At 41.9% G+C, this 20,334-nt stretch overlaps 1 pseudogene; it reads right to left on the bottom strand.

Annotated features, from left to right (window-relative positions):
• Positions 1–3,183: 3,183 nt before the first annotated feature.
• LOC110336009 overlaps positions 3,184–20,334 on the bottom strand; it is a 64,119-nt pseudogene continuing 46,968 nt past the window's right edge.

Below are 20,334 nucleotides of genomic sequence, written 5' to 3'. Positions count from 1 at the left end.
CTGGGGGTACTGGTAGTTCATATTGTTGTTCCTCCTATGGGACTGTGAACCCCTTTAGCTCCTTGAGTACTTTCTCTAATTCCTCCATTGGGGACCCTGTGCTCTGTTCAATGGCTGACTGTGAATATCCACGTCTGTATTTTTTGGGCACTGGCAGAGCCTATTAGGAGACAGCTATATCAGGCTCCTGTCAGCAAAATCTTTTTGGCATCTGCAATAGAATCTGGGTTTGGTGGTTGTTTATGGGATGGATCCCCAGGTGGGGCAGTCTCAGAGTGATCATTCCACATACTTTCAAGACACATACAAACAGCACAATACTCTGTACATTCATAGAGACCTTCTAAAGATGTCAGCCACCTATATAATGGCTACTATTTAATATCTCTGAGATTAAGTTTGCAGGTGTACATTCTTTCATTTTTGGGAGGGCCTTATACAAGAAACAGTATCCTTTTGCCACATCTGTATTCACACCATCATCTACTATTAGGTCTGATTTTTATCTTGTTGCCATAGTTTGGGTCCATGTACTCTGGAAGCTTCCATGGGTTTATAGCTGTTGCAGGGTAGACGGGGAAACAGGAACCTGTGGTCATGCAGAACGAGGAAGACTTCATCTCTTATAGTTGTTCCCTCTCTGCTGAATCCAAAGACTCTGAGGTCAGATTTGGCTCTGATTTCATGTTTTTTTTCTGTGGCCCATGTATAGAGTAGGCTCTAGAACATGCTGGAGGAAGGTGTCCATGCCTTGGCTGGAGAAGATGTCACAATACACACATAAAAGGGAAGTTCTCCATCCATGAAATCCAAAAGCAACCTTTCTTTCATCTTCAAGACTCCACATTTAAGAGGTCTGTTTCTCACATTTACTTCTCAATAAGAGATAGAGTATCTGATCAACATGTTCTATGCCCTGGGACCCAGCAAAGAAAAGCAGAGAAAAAATCACAAGCCTAGGATTTGAATGATAACTTAAGTTATAAATGTGCTCATTGCTCATGCAAACATCTAGGACACAGAAAACCAACCAAGAGAAAGTGCTGACATGTGCTTTCATGCCCCCAATATGTTACTGATGTTAGTCATTCTAAAAATGCTATTGATTTCAGCAACAGCACTCTTTATTTTCTGTCTAATGTGCTCTGTTTTGTAGACTGGATCTAACATAGATAACTTGACTTCATTTTGAAGGGTTTCCTATTTCATGAATACTCTAGTGACTACTATGAAATCCACTAGGGATTTAAACTATGTACCATCAGGTATTAGCCTATTTTTTATTATACTTACTTTTCCTTCTATTCAATATATATTCTATATGGTATGCAAATACTACTTGAGCTTTATTTTGACTAGTATTACCATAGTAGAACTATGTCTACAATAGTCCATTTAATTTTTAATTTGCTCACTTATTTTTTTAATGTCTTACTTCAGTAGAGGTTGTCATTATGTAGCTCAGGTTGATCATAAACATGCAAAAATCCTGTTGACAAAGTATCTCCTCTGCTCATATTACAGACATGATATAACACCCAGGACTGTCAGAAACCAGGCTTTAAGTCTCACAACTTTGATAGAATAGGACAGATATCTGAAGTGTGACAGTAACAGAAATATTTCCTAACATTGTTGCTGAAAGTTGACAGCAGAAGACAATGATGTCTGACTCATACACAAAACTGAGAAGCATAATTGCTGCTGAAAATGAATGTAAATGTGACCCTATTTAACATCAGAGTCAAGCCTGAACAGGCTAAGTGTCCACATTAAAGAATGGCTCAGACAATGGACAAGGCCCTAAAAATGTCTGAGATCTTTTGATCACATGACCTAGAGGGGCAGGTGTATTGAAAGAATTGGGATGAGGAGATAGCAAGATGGCACAGGTAGAATGGAGGCAATGTGAAAGCCCAGATAAACTTAGCAATGGCAGTGCCAGCTTAGGCCACACTTTTATCTACACAGCAGCCAATGCCATATAAGCCAAGTACTATCATAGAAAACACAAATTTCATAATGTTCTGAGCCTTCATTTTCCCCATCAAGATTTAATCATCTTTAGGATATCTATCAATCAAAAACCTGGAAAGAAGTTCCACAAACATGTACAAATTCTTAATTAAGAACAGAAGCTTGGATATGTAGTTCAGTGAAAGCTAATTCTCATGAGAGATGGTGTTTTCCCAGCCTTGCCTATGTGGGAACATAAGAAATGACCAGGGAATAAGCACAGTAAGGGTGGGGATGAGGCATGTTGCTGCCCAGGACCTCTTACACTGTGCTTAGAGTAAACAGACACATAGTCATAGTTAGATGAGAAAGAGAAGGCACCAATTCTTGAAGCTACACTGAATGAGAAAGCAGAAAAAATATTGTGTGGCTCAGTACCACATTAAGGCATCTGTCTTATCCTGTAGATAAAAAGATTAAGGAAGAAGTTCAGATATGGAGCTTTAAATGGTGACATACTGGAATGTTTTTCACACATTCAATCTGTCTGAGTTTCAAGCATTCTTAACCCTCAGGGTTATATCCTCTGGTCCTCTCCCTATTGCATACCAGGCCCTTTAGGGCATCACAGTTAATGCTGTAACCGGAGGTTGGGCATCCTAGGAAATTTACTTCCCATTAGAAAGCAAAGTAAACCACAACAAAGCTTTTGAAGATGGAAATAAATGAGGAGTTATGAGGTAGTTGAGATTCACAATGGGCTGTTTTCTATATCAATATAAATTTGTTACAGAAGAGCCACAACTATTACTACTTATAAGACTGAATATACCTTTCTCCAAGTTATGCCATGAAAATAAATCATTTTATTAGATATCATGGAGGCAGCATGATTTATGGGGGCTACAGGAATCTCCTGGTCCTTTACTCAGGTAAGTGTCTAGAACTCTGATTGTAGATCCAGATAAAACAGGGAAAGGCTTTCTGGACTCCTGATTGTCTATTCTAAATAGACAGTTTGCCTCTGATCATCAGAGTTGAAAATAAGGTCTCTGTCACCTCTCTCATTTTAGTTATGAATATGTTTATTATTTTCTTTCTGCTTCACAATGGAGTTTTTCTCAACATATCTGCCATGTATGAAATTGCAGCTGTGTAGATGAAATTTGCTGTCATATGACAGGGCACTCTCAAAGCTTAGGCTTGTTGTTTCAATGAAGACATGAACTAAGATCCTATCTCTTCCTTACCTCTAGTCCTCTTCTTCTATAACAGAAAAGTTGTCACTTCTCCTATAAGCAGAGCTCCAAGAACCACAGGAATAACAATAGCCATGAAGAGTATGGTGGTCTCAAGAGACTCTGTGAAGGGAATGAAGAGAAGTAGAGTAAGATTCTGACTTCTAGCTCTCTGTCTTGACTATTTCCAGTTGTCCCTGAGGAGTGCCCCCCCCCCTCTGAATAGTCTCTGTGTTTACTCACCATCCTTACCCCATCTCAGGGTGGTGACCTCAGGAAGCCCTTCATGATTCACATGACATCTGTATCTCTGCTCTTCCTTGGAAGAGACCACCAAAGCTGCCCACTTCTGGAAAGTTCCATCCCCTGCAGGCCTGGTCTCTACCATCTCTATGTACTATACATTGTTGCATCCATCTCTCTCCCAGTTCAGAGTAATTTCAGGATGGTAGAAGCTTAGGGCCCAGCACTTCAGGGTGATTTTCCTGTCAGATCAGGCCTTATGGATCACGTGAATTGTAGGGGGTTCTGAGGGAGACAATTGGAAATTTGAGGTATTTGGCATTCTTCAGTGCTCCTGTAACACTGTAAATGGACAGGAGAGTTAGCTTTAAAGATATGTGCCAACTCCACATAGCTCCCTAAACTCAGGATATGGATGGGGTGATAAGTTCTTGGAAAGTCTCAAAATCAGCATGAGCTAACATACAGCAGGAGATGCTGGATCTCCCTCTAGGAATATGGACTTCTCCTTCTGACAGGGTGGAGAGGAAAAACTCAGAAACATTAGTGTCAGAGACATTGTGATAGACAGTGAACAGGCCTAAGAGAGGTCATAGTAAACAGTGCAAGTAGAATGAACTGCTGCTTAATTGGCAGACTGAACTATCCTGTGAGATTAGCCCTCTGCAGAGTTCCTCTTTCACATCAATTCAGGAAACTTGCAGACATTCTTTCCCTTTGATGCAAGACAGAGTTACTAAACCAACTGCTCCCTGCTGAGAATAAATACTCAGGGGATAGGAGCTACAGTCTAAGAGTAGATGGGGCAGTTTCCATTCTTACCTGTTCTCAGTACAATCTCCTTCCCATACTCCAGCTCTGTGAGGAGTGAGTCCACACATTCAACCTCCAGGAAATTCTTCAAAGTTTGTGCAAAACCATACTTCTCCCACTCTTGCCTGAGAACCTCAGATGCCTTGCCAACTTCCATCCAAGTCCTCAGGTACTCAGGTACTCAGCATGATGTAATTGTGATCATTGAAAGCTAATTCTAAGAACTCATGACTGAAGTACCCTTGAGGCAAGGCATAACAACCATACCTCCTTTGGAAAATCTACTCTGCTGTTGAACCTCTCAAATGGTGTGTCATCCACAAAGCCAACACTGATAAACTGGGGCTCCAGAAGGCCAGGCCAGGTCAAGAGAGTTTGGAAAACGCCAAAAATGTGTGAACCTTTAGATAGTAACCTCATACAAGGGTCCTATAGTGCTCTACAACATAACCTCTGAGGATAGCTGGAAGCAGGCAATAAAGGACAAGCATAGGATACACAGTAGAGAAGGGAACAGCTGTTCTCCTGGGCTAGGGGGAAGACATACTTTCATTGTGCTACACCCATAAGGAGGGAGATTTTTGTTTCTCAGGTAGGGTACTTTCCCTGTAGATACCCACACTCACCTTCTGGGTGGATAGTCATGGCCAGCACCACCAGGAGCAGCAGCAGGAGAGCCTCCATAACAAAGGTCTTCATCCTGTTTTAAGGGTAGAGACAGAGTAATGCCTGTTCATTTTATAATCTTGAACAAAGGAGGCTGATTGGTTTCTCTTAAAAATTCCCAAAGGTAGTGATAGTGATAGAGGGTGTTCGTGTTGGGTCATGAAAAGATAAATGCCTGAAAGCGAACTCTCTATGGCCCTGCTTCCCCAGCTTAGATCCACCACAGGTGTATTGCCTCAAGCATATTTCAGTCATGGACTCTGAGAAGTAACCTTCAATAGCCATGATTACATCACAATTCATGAGGACCACAGGACTACGACCATAGTTGGCAAGATAGCTGAGATGCTGAGATAATTGTGGGAGGAGTCAGGTTATGCACAAATTTTAAAGACATATTGTGAAGGGTTCATGCATGGGTTCACTCCTCACAGAGCTGGAATATTAGAAGGAGATTTTGCTGAGAATGTTAAGGATGGAAACTCCCCCATCTGCTCTGACACTGAAGTTCCTGTCCACTGAGGTTCTGTATTCAGCAAGGAGCAGGTGGAAAACTAACTCTGTCTTGCATTGAAGAGTGTTTGTAAGTTTCCTGAATCAAAATTAAACTGACTCTCCAGAGGGCTAAGCCTTCTCTCAGGACAGTTCAGTCTGTCACTTATGCAGTAGTTCCTTCTATTTGCTTTGTGAACCATGACCTCTCTCAGGCCTGTTTACTGTCCATGTACAATGACTTTGAGGTCTGATCGCAGTGTTTCTCAGTCTCTCATTTACACCCAGTCAGAAGCAGAAGTCTATATTCCTAGAGGGAGATTCAGCATCTTCTACTCTGTGCTAGCTCATTCTGATTCTGCAACTTTCCAAGGAATGCATTACCCCATTAATATCTGTGTTTAGGCTTCTATGTGGAGTTAGTTCCTCTCTTTCAATTCAACTATCCCCTCAGTTCATAGAATGGCATTGAGTTTTGATGTATTCCCAGGAAGAATGCAAAATGCCTTGTTTTTAATGATTTCCTCATAACACCCTAAAATTCATGTGATCTATAAGACAAGACCTGCCAGGAAAATCACCTAGAGGTTCTGGGCCCTGAACTTCTTTTCTCCTTAAATCACCCTGACCTGGGAGAGGGATGGGAGACAGCAGAACCAGGACATAGAGTTGTCCTGGTTCAGGGGATGAAACCTTCCTTCCAGAAGTAGGCATCTGCAGTAGTGCCTCCTGGGGAAGAGCAGAGGTACAGATGTCATGTGGATCCTGAGGGGCTGCCTGACCCATAATCCTGGGATGGGAGTGGGTGTGAGCTCTACAGAGACTATTCATAGAGAGTGGCAGTCCTTTGGGCCAACTAAATCTGTGTCAAAACACAGAGCTGGAGGTCAGATGCCTGACTGTTGCTTCCCTTCTTTCCCTTTCTTTCCATTCCCAGAGCCTCCTAAGCCTACCATCCCCATCATGGCTATTGTTACTGCTCTTGTTCTTAGAGCTCTGCTCATGGGAACTGTAGTGACTTTTCTGATATGGAAGAGGAAGACTAGAGGTAAGGAAGGCTCAGGGTATCTTAGTTCATGTTTTCATTAGAATATCAAGACCAAGCTGTGATGGTCTCCTGCCACATGACAGCAGATTTTCTCCACACACCTGCAAATTCAGCCTGGGGGCAATTGCTGACATTAACTCCATTGTAAATAATAAAGAAAATAATTTATAGATCCATAGCTGCAATGACAGTGGTAGCAGAGATGTGATTCTTAGCCATCAGGGGAAAAAGAGAAATTTCTCACTTTGAATAGATATCCAGGAGTTCAACTATACCTGTTCAGGTACAATTTCTATCATGATTCCTCCCATTTCTGAAAACTCATCTGACTAGGACCAGGGCATCCCTTAGGCCCTCTAGATCCCACTGCTTCGATTTTCTCTAATAAAAGAACTGAGCAGTAAAAACTTTGACAGCTATATCCAAGCTTTCCAGTAATTATAGCTTCTATCTTTCTGCCACTTATGGTAGTATATACAGGATTTATTTCCATGAGTTAAAGAGGAGACAACTCATTCAGTCTTGCTAGTAATATTAGTTCATCCATGTGAAATTTATAGTAATACAGAAAGAGCCCTTGGGGAATCTCAGCCCTGCCATACCTCCTCATTTAGTTCCATCTTCAAAGTCTTTGACCTGGTTCTAATTTGCTTTACACTAGGAGGTAAAGTCTCTAGGATGTTCAGCCTTCTGTTACAACATTAAAACGTGACATCCTAAAGGGCCTGATGTACAACAGGTAAAAGACAAGAGGATATAACCCTGGACAATGGGAATTCAGGATTGGGATAGTTTGAGTGTCGGATGGTCTCTTCAGTATGTCACCATTTAAAGACACTGATCAGAATCTCTTCCTTGTCTTTTTATCTACAGGATAAGACAGATTCCTTTATGTGGTACTGAGTCATACAATATTTGTTCTGTTTTCTCCTCCCATTGTGGCTTCAAGACCTGGTGCTTTCTCCTTCTACATCTGACTGCAACTATGATTCTCTCTCTTCTGAGCATAATATAATAGGCCATGGGCAACAAAAATTCCATCTCCACCCTTAATGTGTGTATTTCCCAGTCATCTCTTGTACTTCAACAGTCATGGCTGGGAAATCTCCATCCCTGATTGAAATTAGTTTTCGATGAGCTACAACTTTATGATTCTTTTTTAAATTAAGCATTTGAATATGGTTGTGCAACTTCTATTCAAATTGTATGATTGATGCATTTTCTAAAGATGAGAAAAGTTGATGGAGAAAATAAAGGCTCGGAACCTCATGAAATTCATGTTTGCTATATTAATCCATTGCCTATATGGCACTGGTTGCAGCGTGGAGTCATACAAAGTGTGTACTGTGAACAGTTGTTGATGGGTTCACCTGGGTTTTCACATATCCCTTACCACCCATGTCATCTTGCTATCTCCTCATCCTGATTCTTGCAATACATCTGTTCCTCTAGGTCATGTAATGAAAAGATCTCAGGCATTTTTAGGGCCTTGTCCATTGTCTGTGCTGTTACCTCATATCTGTAGTCAGCCTGTTCAGACTTTTGTCTGGTGTTAAATCAGGAGATGTTTAAATTCTGGTTTCAACTGAAATTATGCCTGACCTCAATTCTGTGTATGAATCTGGTGTTATGGTCTTCTCTTGTCGACTGTTACTGACACTAGTGGGGGCTGTTTCTGTATCTGTCCCACAACAGATCTATGCGCTATTCTCTAGATGTTGTTAGAGACAACCCTGCTGTTATATGGTATTCTATCATGTCTGTAATATCAACACTGATGATGCTTTGTGAACAGGATGTTAGCAAGTTTAGAATCAACCTGGGTTACATAGTGAGGACCTGTTCCAAACTAAGACATTAAAACATAATTGAAAAATTAAAAACTAAGTAGTATATGGATCCAAGTTCTGCCTCGTCACTGGGGTGTGTGAATGCCTCTTGGGCAGATGAAAGTAGAGTGTTCTAGGTTACATTCCATCCTCTCTACTATCTCAGTATGGGGGTGGTGGAACACAGCCTAAGATGGGGCCCCCAGCTGGGGTGAGAAACAATACATGCTGAGGCAAAAGAAACAGGGGTTCCAAAATTCCCTGGCATCCAGTCACCACTGGGAAATGTGTGGAGTCTGAATGAGGAAGCTGCACGGGCCTGAAACCATCCCAGGGCCATGTGTGTGTGGAGGGACTCTAGCTTAGCTCAGGTGTGAGTGTCTGTGTCCAGAGGACAGAGGGACCTTCTACTGGAGACTTAGCTGGTATGACTCTATATGATGAAGGCTCCCCCGCCACAGCAGTTCTTTATGAGAGAGACAGTCCTTGTTTGTCGAAACTGTGTAGTCATTGTTTATTGTGGAAAATGGATGCATATGACTTCCTCATGGTGCACTAGAGAATAAATGTCTTTTGCAGAAAGGAATATCCAGGAAGGGAAGCTTATTGGCTAAACCCTCTGGGCTGGCCCATCTAGATATCTCATTGTCATGGAGTACTGTGTGCTATGCGACTAGTTGTCATGATCCTTATGTGGGATGTTTTGGACATATATTCCAGGATATGAACTGGGTTGGGAGTAGATAAAACGAACATCTACTGTTCTCAGATATGAGAAGGACTGGGGTTTCCAGGTTTTTGTCTGGTGACACAGTTCTACTTGCCCCACAGTAGTACATTGTGGACATACCTCAATTATGCTAATGTCAATCCAAATAAATCTCAAGTAATATTTGCACTTCATATATAAAGTACATTGATGTAAATAAAGTTGTGTGGAATAAACACATTGGTCAATACCTGATCATAAAATCTTAAAATCCCTAGAGGATTTCATAGTAGTCATTAGAGCATCCAATCACCTATCATGAAACTCAAAACCCTTCAAAATGTGTTAACTACTGTCTACAGAAAGGGGCACAACAGACAGACAATAGAGTGTTGCAGCTGAAATCAGTAGGATTATCAGAAAAAATACCATCATTGACTTGTAACAGTTTTGTAATGCCCCCTGCATAGAGGTTTCTGCTCTAGTTCCCATAGAAGATTCACCAATACAGACTATATTTGTGGCCTTAAATCACAGATCAGCACATGCTCTTGCTTTCCCTTCTGGATTCCAGAGGCCTGGAAGAGGGTCATGCACATGACGTCTCTGATGCTTTCTATCACAAGACCATCCTAGGAGCAGAACCTCCTGAAGATGCAGGGAAGTCAGGCTTCTGAAGGATGTGATAGGTCCTTCCATCATGTGTAACTGTGGGACAGGCTACTTTTCTCAGGAAAGAAACACATTTCTCTGCAAATGCTAGAGACCTTCAACATTATGACACAGCAGCCATTCTCTATCCAAAAGAAGATATGTGGGCTTACCTTCCACATATGCCCTGACTTGAGTAGGGGTGTCCTTGTACTCCCTTATCTATTTGAGGACTCAGTCTACATAGCTCCCCTCTCCATCCTGCTGCTCCTTTTAGCTATCCATGCTAACCTAACCTCCTGCTCCACACATGGAGGACTAGAGTCCAACCATGAGCATGATTAGGGGCTCACCTCTCACTGTCCCCAGATTCACACTTCATATCATATTTCTGTCACAAGATATCTAGGACTGACCTCTGGAATTCCACTTAGTTTGAGGTTGGTCTGGTGCTGCTATGTATTCCAATGCTAAATACTGGCTCCCAAGACCTGGTTGCCTCTAGAGCAGCGAATTTTTAGGCATGCTAGTAATTGTTGTATAAATCTTGTTCCCAAATTTAAAGCTAATGGTTAAATAAAAGTGTCTGTAGTCAATTACTGAAGATAATGAACATAGGCAGGTTTTGAGCTACAGTCCTGAAAGTCACAGGGAGGGGCCATGAGGAGAGAGAAAATGAGGAAGAAGAGAGGATGGAGAAGGAAGATAGACAAGAAGGAAGGCATGTGACCAGATGGATCATGAGCATGTGGTCAGGAGAAGTGGATCCTGAGGACAGGCTGATCAGGATATGATCTAGGAAAGACTCAAACAGCAATGACTTGGGGAGCCCAGCTGGAGAACTCACCAGTTTAACATAGAAAGATAGGTTAGATAGAGTTAATTCACCCAGTAATTATGCTAAAGCTGATTGAATAATCCATAGGACCTTTCCTTGATTATTGAGGGGCAGATCAGGCCATGTTAATAACTAGTAGAGTTTATTAAAAATCCATTTACAACTTAGACCTCAAGCCCTTCAGGCAAGAAAGTGACTCCTAGGATGAAGTCTCAGATTCATTGAATGGACAGATAGGTCCAGAACATAGCAACAGCAGCACCGAATCACCTAGAGCTATGGCCAGGCTCTACCCATGTGCCTGGGCCCTCAGCTCTGATATTAGAAAAAAAAGAGGTCTTTGAGGAACCACTGGCCTGATGAAAATCACAAGGGTAAGAATTCATAAGCCCTGCAAGTCCTCTCTAATAACCACACGTGTTCTTGTTTACATAAGACTTGGTTACATAAGACTTGTTTTGAACCCAGGTGGCCATTATTTTACATTACCTTCAATGAAATAAAGGTCTCACAAATCCAGTTCCCAACATAGGTGACACAGAGATATGTAGTTTACATAAGCAAATTTACATTGGAGATACACATAAATTCTAAGATTGTAGAGATACCTTGAGAGTAAAATGATGTCGAAGTGCAGACATATTGGTCCCTGAAGTGGGACTCAGAAGGAAGTTGTGACTCAGACCAGGAGGACATGGATCAGGGTAAAACAATTTTCATCCAGACATTGTACCCAGGATACCAGGCCCAAGATCTGGGTTTGAGTAAGAAGGCAGGCTCTAGAGTTCCTAGTTCTCAGGATTTAATCCTTCCATTACCCAATTCACCATGTCTTTCTCTCCCATTGGTAATTCATAGAGACACCAAACACCTGATGCCCATGAACATTATAAAGTGAGTGAGACCAGTTCTAACTTAGCCCCTACTGCTAAAGCAAAATGATGATTCCTACACCCTGGAACATTCTGATCTACATCTTAAATCCAAAACCATATGAATAAGTCCAGAGTTCAGGAGGAAATGAGCCTCAGCAAAGGAGACTGGGCTCAGACTGGCTTGTATGGTTCACTGGATATCTGCATTTATGCTTTAACTCAACAGGATTTTCCATGTTCTCTCATTGGAGAGCTGGGCTCTGCAATGATCACCAAATCTAGCTGGCAGCTTTTGAGGGCTATTAAATAAAAATAGAAAGTGGTGTCATATAGTAACTATCAAAGAACTATAAACAGGCCCAATCTGCACACCCTGCTTTTGTAGAATGAGTTGTGTGGAACAATGAGTGAAGACCCTCTTTGCAGAGTCACAATGGACAGTAATTATGTGACCAACACAAGCAGTAGGTGAAAGGTCATCCCGAATGTGGTTAAGAAATATGTCACGTGAGTGTTTCCTAGCGTGCTTTGTATGGCCTCAATGGGAGAGTGAGCTTTGAGGTGTGAGGCAAGATTTGCAGGATGTAAAGGATTTTTACCACCTAGGTCCCAGATCAGGAAGTTTCATAACTTCTCCTAAAGCTCCATCAGCTGGAGACCAATTGAGCAAACACTTGAGCCTATAGGGGGCATTTCTCATTCCAACCAAGTCCTGGAAGTTTTACTTTTGTTAATTTGACAAAAACTGACTTTATACAGAAAAAGGAATCTCAATTTAGAAAATTCCCCCATCAGATTGTACCTAGGCAAGTTTGAAAGGCACTTAATGATAGATATTGGAGGGCCGAACTCACTGCTGGGCAGGTGTTCCAGGATTATGTATAAAGAAGGTTGAGCAAGCCATTAAGCAGCAATCCTCCATAGAGCTCTCCTGTCTCCATGTTCCTCCCTTGACTGCACAGGCTATCTACCACAATGTTTAAATGTGACCTGGGACTTGCCAGACGAAATAACCTCTTCCTCAAATTAGTTTTAGTCACAGTATTTTGTCACAGCAATAATACAAGCACTAGTACAAACCACTGATGGGCATGTATGGCAACTTCATGACTACCCCAACTTGTTTTTGAGAGAAAGCACTGGTTTATGGTAAATTTTATTTTTTTTATTCTCTCTCTCTCTCTCTCTCTCTCTCTCTCTCTCTCTCTCTCTCTCTCTCTCTGTGTGTGTGTGTGTGTGTGTGTGTGTTAGATTCCAATATATTGGCAATTCCTGTGGAATCCAGAAGAGAGCATCTAATTCCATGGAACTTGAATAACAGCTCTGTGTGGCCCTTTGATGATGGTGGGAGAGGAACTCAGGTCCACTGGATGAGCAGTATTCACTTATAAAGATAAACTGTCCTCCCAATTCTAGGACACTGTTCTTTGCCTCCTTTACTCTGCTGGATCCTAGAGCCTGGAACAAGTTGTTTGACCTAAGAAATTCTCCATCACTTATTGACAAGTAAATCAGAGAAGCAGACCTCCTAAATGTGGAGTCTGTATAACAAAAGGCAAGTTGGTTGTGTATTCAAGAGTGATCTTCTTTCTCTTGTGGTTATTGAGACATCCTCTCCATCCCAGTCCGGAAAACATTCCACAGGAAGTCCTAGAACCTCCTTTACACCTGGAACATACCACCAAGCCTCTGGCAAAGACAAAGCAAAACCTGAAATCTGAGACAAATCTTATCTCCCAGCCTTGGATTCAGAAGCTTCTGAACTACTGATTCATTCTGCATGACATCTGCTTCCTGTTTCCCAGCCTCCCATGCAACAGCTATAGAACCCTGGAAACTGCCGAAAGCCACAAATCAACACTATGGCATCAATACAAGATCAGACCTAATAAATGGTGCCCATGTGAAAACATTTGGCAAGAGGAAACGTCATCTCAAGAGGACCCAAGAAAAGGATAAGGGCATGGACACCTGGGTCCCTAATCTCAGTCCTATTAAATGGTGGTAATGTCATGGATGATTGTTGGTTCTTTTCAAGGTTCTCATGAATGTGTAGAGTAGTGTGCTGTAGGACTGTGCCCTGAAGGTTTTATGAAAGTGCCTTGTATAATATAGAGACACTGAAAAGATTTTTGAATTGGAGATTGTCAAAGATCTGTCAGTACATTATCTTTCTCAGCTCCTGGCACTTATACTTGATTTTGCAGGGACTTGGTTTGCATTGCCACTGACAGAAAAGCCAACTCCATATTGATCATTCTTCATATATCTGATCACCAAAAAGCCAAGGCTTAGTGCAGGTGGACTGAGCTGTTCAGAAAAGGACCATGACATAACAGTGAGCAATGAAACCCCAGATGAGGAACCAGAGCTTGACACTCCAGTGAGAGCCACAGGCCTTTGCTTTGCCTTCCTTTCCTTCCTTGATTCTGTCAGCCAAAACACTATCTGGACTAGGATTCAGGGGACTGTTGTCAACAGGACAGGTACAGGGATCAGTGTAAGCACATCTTAATTTTCCTGGTATAACCATACTCTTAAAGTGTATATCAATAAGCAAATATTAAAATGGAATATGAATTGCTGGTCTGTAGCCACATTAGCTATCATCACATTTCCTGTATCTGTCTTCCCAGGCCCAGGCCTGACAGTTGTGGGCATTGGACTGTAATCTTGTATTTATACCAGACATAAGAGTCACGAGAAGGTAGAGGGGCATTGGGTAGAAACACCCAAGGCCCCATGAAGCCTTGATTTTGATGGATCAGGAAACAGTCCATTTGTGGTTTCCACTTTCTTGACTTGGGTGTGGGTAATGAATGGTGTCATGCCTGCTAATTTCACACCTGTAGAAGTGGAGAGAATGACCATGAAGGATCACTTACAAGTTGATTCTAGCATTCCTTTAGTTACCTGCTTGAGCCATATGGAATCACTGGACTGAACAAATGAAAACTGGTGGTAGACTTGGAAGTTGGCCAGATCTCTCTGATAGTCTAATGAATAGTCTGTGTGGATGACGGGAGGGCCTATAATGACTTGAGAAAAATGGTTATAGTGTTCTGCCAGCTGCTGGTCTCTGAGCTTGGGAAGCAACTGGGGAGAACTTCTGAATATAAATACATTGCAGATAAATCCCTTTCCATATGCTGTGAAGCATGTGCAAAAGCAAAGCAAAGGAAGGAGGTCTTCCCATCCTTCATTAGACTCTAATAACACTTTTATTATAGTTTCTTTTATCATCATATTTATTCTTTTTACCTGCCCAGAACTCTGAAGTCTGTATGCACGTTGGAAGATGTCAATTAATGTCTAAACTTGAGCTATTAATTGAGAGGTTTTGGCTATGAAAGTGGAAACATTGTCAAACCACAGTAAGAGCACAAGGAACTAGCAACAGTCTAGGAACCAGTTCATGGAGTAGCTTTAAAACTTACTGTCTGAACGCTTTTAGTGTGTGCAAGGGACACATTTACTCACTTGTGAATGGTATCAATAAAACCTAGGAATTATAGCTGTGACAGAAGCCAGTGCATCTGCATTGTAGCTGCTTTGCTTACCTCTGTAAAACCCATACAGGACCTAATCAAAGCCAAAAAGAGATTGAGGAGATATGTGGAGGATAAGCTGATGCATGAGCTCCTGGGGCTTCAACCTTCAGGGTCTCAGGGGAACCACTGCTATCATGCTTACCAGAAGCCTAATCATAGCTCCCTCATTTCTGAACAATGGAAAGAAAATATCCTGTTAGTGGCCAGAAAGACAATAGGGTTAATGAGAGTCAATAGGAATCTGCTTCTCCTTATACCATAGAAGTTTCCATTACCATGAATCAAGGTAGGCAAAAAGATAGATGGAATAGTGAATATAACCAACTGTCCTTCTGGTGTGTAAATACCTCATGGACAATGAATTGGAAGCAGTGAAGACAGTGATACCTCAGCCTTCCTCCTGGGACCTCAGGCAGGTTCACTAGCTTGAAGAGGGTTAAGACTCAAAGCTAAGCTGGGCAGTGCTGGTGCATGCCTTTAGTCCCAGCACTTGGGAGTCAGAGGCATGTGGATTTCTGAGTTCAAGGCCAGCCTGGTCTACAAGTGAGTTCCAGAACAGCCAGGACTAACTACACATAGAAACCCTGTCTCAATTAAGAGCTAGAATAAGGTGTGGAGAAGAATGTTGGACAGGGCTGACAATCAGGTAATTCCAGGAAGGTTTGATTAGGTGACAATGGATGTTAGATATTCTATGTGGCAAAACTTCTCAAACCAATTCCCTTCAGATGCAACACTAAGTCTTTAGTTAGGTTCTAGGTCAGAGCCATCTTCTATAGGAAGTGGAGAACATGGAGCATAGTAGTCCGCAAACTGAGTGATGAGTAGAGATTGACTGCAGACAGTTCCCATTTCATTTCACAAACCTGACATCAGAGAGGTTGCTTGCCTTTCCTAGGCTTCTTTATAGAAGTGACAGGGATAGGCAGGTGGGTAAAGGAAAGATAAACTCCTGGGTGCTGCATATCTGGAGTTCTGTTTCCCACCCCAGATCCACCTCTGTGGACTGGTATCCTGGAAGCAGTGTCTGGGGACATGATGCTTACTGTAAATGCTTGTGATGGTCCTGTTGACAACATTGTTCTGAGTCCAGCCAAGGGATTATAAGTCAGCCATTCTCAATCATTCCTGACAGGATTTCTACACACTTAGAAGGTGAATGGACCTCAATGCAATTCTGCTTATGGAGATTTTATCAAACCATACTGACCATGCATTGAACTGAGAGCTTTGAGACATTTGGCTTATTGAAGATTTATAAGCCTTATAAGGCTTATAAGAATGATGATTTAAAAGAGAATTGAGTATTTTTCAAGGCATAATTATGGCATATATAATATACCATTTTATTTTTTTGATGCTTACATTCTGGCAAGAACCTTTATCTTTTCCATCAGTTAATGGGTTGTTTCTTCATCTGAAACAGCTCTTTATTTAATTTAGGAAAATTCAGCTTAACAGAAATATGTAGACTATATATAATTTTATGTCTTTGTGTGTTTGTGTCTGTGTCTGTGTGTGTCTGTCTATCTGTCTCTGTTTCTATCTCTATGTGTATGTGTGCATCTGTTTGTCCCAGTTTCTCAGTCTCTGTCTATTTCACTGTTCCTGTCTCTATTATGTTTATGAGTGTTTCAGGGGGCAGTAACAGAATATACAGTTGCCTGTATAGGACAAAGATTCACCATAAATACTGGAAGTGTAATTAGAGAAGGTTGTGATTGACAAGTCTATGCTAGAAATCAAGTTCTGTTCCTTTGTAAAAATAGCAAGTGCATTTCATTGCTGAGCCATCTCAGCAGCCACAGGAGAATGAATTTATTAGTATTAAATAATTGTAAAAATTATTTTAAGAATTTTTAAATATTTTATAAAATAATTAAGTGTTTTTATTAATATCATAGAATATTTTTTGGAGATGAGGTATAGTTATATAACCTGTTCTGGTCTAGGACTTGTTATGTAGATCAAGCTTGTCTGGAACACCAGGATCCCTTTGCATCTGCCTTCTCAATGCTGAGCTTAATGGCAAAGGGTATGGGCTAGAGAGATAGCTCAGCAAGTAAAAGCACTGTCTAGTCTTCCAAGAAAACTGTGTTGGATTCCTAGTATCCACATGGATGCTCAGAACTCTCTATGACTCCAGTCTACTGGGACCCCAAACTCTTTTCTGGAAAGCTTGGAATACAGAGGCATATATAATGACAAAATACCCGTGTACTCAAAGTCATTAAAATTTAGTGATAAATGGCAGGATCCACTCCACTGAACCCCTTGTAGTGTTTGCCTGTGAAACATTACTAAATTTGTACATGAGGCACTTCTTTAAGGTTATTTTCCCTATGGACTTGCCACATCATTGAATCATTAGATGTCTGATGCATCTACATCCATAGGAGAGCATTGTATATACAGTATGTATTATGTCCATAAGTGTTACTTTTAAAGGAGGTCATGGTTTGCCTAAGATCTTAAATGTTTTAATATTCACACATTTAAATTAAAATTATCATGAAAATCAGTTGTAAATTGAAAACAACCAGTTTTATAGGTCTGCTCTTACTTTGAATAATGACATAAAGACCTATATATATATACATATATATATATACAACTTTAGGTAAAACAATGGGCAAATTCTGAGCTTTTCTAATCCTGGAATGCTCGACTAGACCCCTTCTCAGCCACGTGGCCTGTTACATGCCATCTTAGCCAAGCTCTTCGCTGCTTCTTCATCTATATCCCCATTTGACCCTCCAACACCCTCACTCTGGGCCTGAAATTGGACCCTTTTCCTCTACAGCGAAGCTATTGCATGTTCAGTTCTAAGATTATTATCATGAAGAACATGATGGGACAAGTCCCTTCCAGTTGGCACCAGCGCTGGGTCTCCTAGGGTGCAGAGTTGGCAGACACCCCCACAGTCCAAAGAGGATGGCCCACATGATCTTAGGATCACTGGTGAGTGAAACAAAACATCTGCTCCAATCCAATGACATGCAGGACCTAGATAGCACTAGGGAAGCAGAGAACCAGCCTGAACAGGGGCACAAGTCCCTTCCGGGCAGCACCAGAACAGGGTCACCTAGGGTGCGGAGTTGGCAGACACCCCTACAGTCCCAGAGGAATGCCCATATGATCTTAGGATCACTGGTGAGTGGAAAACAACATCTGCTCCAATTCAATCACAGCCGGGACCTGAGACAGTACTAGGGAAGCAGAGAACTGGCCTGACCAGAGGCACAAGTCCTGTCCAGTCAGCACCAGAACCGGGTCACCTAGGGCGTGGAGACAGCGGACACCCCCACATTCCTCAGAGGACTGCTCAATCAATCTTAGGATAACTGGTGAGTGGAATACAACATCTGCTCCAATCCAATTGTGAAAGGCCTGTGACAGGAGGAACAAGGACACCAGACCTGTTCCTGACCAGAGGTTCAGGTTCCTTTTGATCAGTACGGGTTTACCTTGGATTCGAACAGACCAGACAGCTCCATGGTCCTCAAAGGAGACACCACTTTCAGGCATTATAAGATGCCCAGGATCTTAGGACAACAGGATCCCAGGATAACAGGAGCTGGGTCACACCAGTATTTGAGGGTCTCAGAGGAGCTTGACTGCCAAGAACTCTGACACACCCAGAATATCAGGTTCACAGGAGCCCACAATCAAAGGATCACAGAGAAAGCTGGACTCTGAGGAGTCATGAATCAATTGGAATTATAGGAAGGACTGGTTCCAATCAGATATGATGAGGGAAGCAAACACTTGAGATAATCAGATGGCAGGAGGCAAGCATAAGAACAGAGGCAATAGAAACCAAGGTTACTTGGTATCATCAGAACCAAACTCTACCACCACAGCAAATCCTGGATACACAATCATGCCAGAAAAACAAGACATGGATCTAAAGTCATTTCTCATGATGATGATGGAGGACTTTAAGAAGGAAATACAGGAAAACACAGTTAAACAGTAGGAAGACTTTAAAGTGGAAACACAAAAATCCCTTAGAGAATTTCAGGAAAACACTACCAAACAGGTAATGAAGTTGAACAAAACCATACAGGATCTAAAAATGGAAGTAGAAACAATAAAGAAAACCCAAAGGGAGACAACTTTGGAGATAGAAACCCTAGGAAAGAAATCAGAAAACAGCCGAGCCAGCACCGGGTCACCTAGGGCATGGATTCAGCGAACACCCCCACAGTCCCTAGTGGACTGCCCATGCAATCTTAAGATCACTGGTGAGTGGAACACAACTTCTACTCAAATCCAATTGCACACGGGACATGAGACAGCACTAGGGAAGCATAGAACTGGCCTGACAAGGGGCACAAATCCCTTCTGGTCTGTGCCAGCACCAGGTCAACTAGGGCGCAGATTCAGCAGACACCCCCAAGGTCCTAGGAGACTGCCCAAGTGATCTTAGGATCACTGGTGAGTGGAACACAACATCTGTTCCAATCCAATAGTGATGGACCTGTGAAAGCAGAAAAAAGGACACCAGAACTGTTCCTGACCAGAGGCTCAGGTTCCTTTTGATCAGTTCTGGATTACCTTGGATTTGAACAGACCAGACAGCTCCACAGTCCTCAAAGGAGACACCACTTCCATGCACTGTAACATGCCCAGGATCTTAGGACAACAGGATCCCAGGATGACAGGAGCTGGGTCACACTATTATTTAAGTGTCTCAGACGAGCTTGACTGCCAAGAACTCAGACACACCAAGAATCTCAGGTTCAAAAGAGCCAACAATCAAAGAATCACAGAGAAATCTGGACTCTGAGAAGTCCTGAATCAACTGGGATTATAGGAAGNNCAGGCTCCAATCAGATATATTGAGGGCAGCAAGCACTAGAGATAATCAGATGGCAGGAGGCATGCATAAGAACAGAAGCAACAGAAACCAAGGTTACTTGGCATCATCAGAACCAAACTCTCTCACCATAGCAAGTCCTGGATACACCATCACACCAGAAAGCAAGACATGGATCTAAAGTCATTTCTCATGATAATGATGGAGGACTTTAAGAAGGAAATACGGGAAAGCACAGGTAAACAGATAGAAGCCTTTAAAGTGGAAACATAAACATCCACTAACGAGTTACAGGAAAACGCTACCAAACAGGAGATGGAATTGAACGAAACCATCCAGGATTTAAAATGGAAGTAGAAACAATAAAGAAAACCCAAAGGGAGACAACTCTGGGGATAGAAACCCTAGGAAAGTAATCAGGAACAATAGATACAAGCATCAGCAACAGAATACAAGAGATGGAAGTGAGAATCTCAGGTACAGAAGATTCCATAGGGAACATGGACACAATAAACAAAGAAAATACAAAATGCAAAAAGATCCTAACTCAAAACATCCAGGAAATCCAGGACACAATGAGAAGACCAAACCTACTGATAATAA

This window comes from Mus pahari, chromosome 18, assembly GCF_900095145.1.
Source record: "Mus pahari chromosome 18, PAHARI_EIJ_v1.1, whole genome shotgun sequence".
Taxonomy (NCBI): domain Eukaryota; kingdom Metazoa; phylum Chordata; class Mammalia; order Rodentia; family Muridae; genus Mus; species Mus pahari.
The sequence above is the reverse complement of the archived record's forward strand: the minus strand, read 5'-3'. Positions and strand labels throughout refer to the sequence as shown.